General features: G+C 40.1%; 1 pseudogene; it reads left to right on the top strand.

The window, feature by feature from the left end:
- Nucleotides 1-230: 230 nt before the first annotated feature.
- LOC145013715 (5S ribosomal RNA) lies at nt 231-348 on the top strand (annotated as a pseudogene).
- The last annotated feature ends 1803 nt before the right edge of the window (nt 349-2151 follow it).

The following is a 2151-nucleotide window of genomic DNA, read 5'->3' as shown; positions in this document are numbered from 1 at the left end:
TGACCCCCTGGGAAGTCCTCGTGCCGAGTGGCCCAAAGCGGACAATATTGTGATACGTGCCAGAGGGGGGGTGTTACAAATGGTATCAGAGCTAGGGCACGGGTCGATGTGTTCGACGGGGACGTCGAACCCTATAATGGGGGGTGAAAGTGGATTAGATCTGATCCCACATCGGCTTGGAAGGAGAACGAAACATCTACTTATAAGGGGCGTGGATACCTTCCTTGTCACAACGCGTTTTAAAGCCGTGAGGGCAGCAGATCCCATAAGAACTCTGCAGTTAAGCTTGCTCGGGCGGGAGTAGTACCGGGATGGGTGACCCCCTGGGAAGTCCTCGTGCCGAGTGGCCCAAAGCGGACAATATTGTGATACGTGCCAGAGGGGGGGGTGTTACAATATATTTGTTTTTTTTTTGTACTTTTCTATTGTTTCTCTAAAATTGATATTCTTTCTACATCTAAACTAATTCATTTTTGTTCCAAAAAAAAAAAAAAAAATACAGCTCCATGCATTTATATGTTGCTTCTTGCCTGTGATCTTCATAGGCAATGTCCCTTAGAGGGGACTACCAAAAACATTGTTTGTAGCAGTTACTATCGATAGGAACAACCAAACCCTCCCTATAGCATTTGGTCTGACTGTGGAAAATAATCTCTACTGTTGTGCCTGGTTCCTTATGAGGTTAAGAGAAGCTTTGAGACATGATACGGAAGTATAGTTCATAACAAATATGGATGATGTCGTTAGTTCTTGCATAGAGCATATATTCCTTGATTCTTATCATGAGTATACCTCTAAAAGTGTGTTCAAGTATATTCACACAAGAGACGTCTCTGGCAAAACATTACAACCTTTGTTTTGGATGACATCCAACTTATATACTGTGTCCGATTTTGAAGTAAACTTCCGTCAGCTGACCCCTGATGCTTGTGAAGTGCTTGCCAACATTGGTCATGTGAAATAGGCAAGAATCTATTTCCATAACATTCGTTGGAATGTAGTCAACATTGATGTTCCCTAACTTTTTTTGTGTTATCAGTAAATCAACGCAATGTACCGATAATAATGCTTACTGAGGCAATCCATGCCTACATTCAACAGACTTTCGATGTATGCAGAGTAATGGCATGTAAGAATACCCGGTGAAATATTAAATTTATTTAATTAGTTGTACAAGAACCTTATTTGATCATATTTACTTTTCAACGAGTTTGACTATCGTACTCACCCCATATGCTGAAATGGTGCTTCATAAAAGGATAAAAAAGTCTGTTTGGTGGCAAGCAATAAAGATCCCTCTAGAGATCACGTCTCCACTCCCGTCCGACATTTATTGAGTTTTGAGCCACAAAGTGTGTTTGTTGTTGCTTTGTGAAGGAGAAGAAGAAGTGGACCATTTGGAGTTGTGCTTGGAGCTGGAGGATTCGGTATTAGTTGATCATTTGCTAACCTTTTGAGATAAAAATATCCCATCTTTCTAATCAATGATGGTAAATCTATTTATGTTCCCTTTTGTGCTTTTTAAGTCCTTAGAGTGATTGTTGAGCCTCTTGGCTTACTCCTAAAGTGCTTGATGATAAATCTAGGATTCTTTTGGTTTCTTTGTCCATAAAAATGCAAGCTTTAAGGTGTGTATGGACTCATACATGTATTAAGACCCATTGTTAAGTTCTATTGAGCTATAGAACCCTATTAAGGCCATGCATGCATATAAAGTTGCCAACTTGACGTAATAAGCCACCTTAAGGAAGTCAGATCTAAGAGTTGGGTTGAAGTCATAACCGAATAAGGGCTTGATGGTGAAATTTGGCCAAATGGGGAGTACGTTGCGCGTACAAGACCTAGAGCGTGTACACTAAGTGTCACCCCCCCCCCCCCGAACCAATGAGGCAGCGGAAACGTCCAAGGGCGGGCGACATCATGTACAATGTCATAACAAATGAATAATATAGATCAAAGTAAACACAACCATCATAAATATAATTGATAAAGTTACATGGTTTGTATGTGTTACATGTTTCAAAAATCAATTACAATGTGATGATATAAGACTTGACTCACGTCTTAGCATCTCATATTCAAAAGCTCGCTGTTATCTGTCTTAATGATTCCCTGAGAAGACAAGTCGTTTTGAAAAAGTATCAACAATTA

Source organism: Lactuca saligna, chromosome 8 (assembly GCF_052625555.1).
Source record: "Lactuca saligna cultivar CGN05327 chromosome 8, ASM5262555v1, whole genome shotgun sequence".
Taxonomy (NCBI): domain Eukaryota; kingdom Viridiplantae; phylum Streptophyta; class Magnoliopsida; order Asterales; family Asteraceae; genus Lactuca; species Lactuca saligna.
Note: the sequence above shows the minus strand (reverse complement) of the source record. Positions and strands in the feature narration are given on the sequence as shown.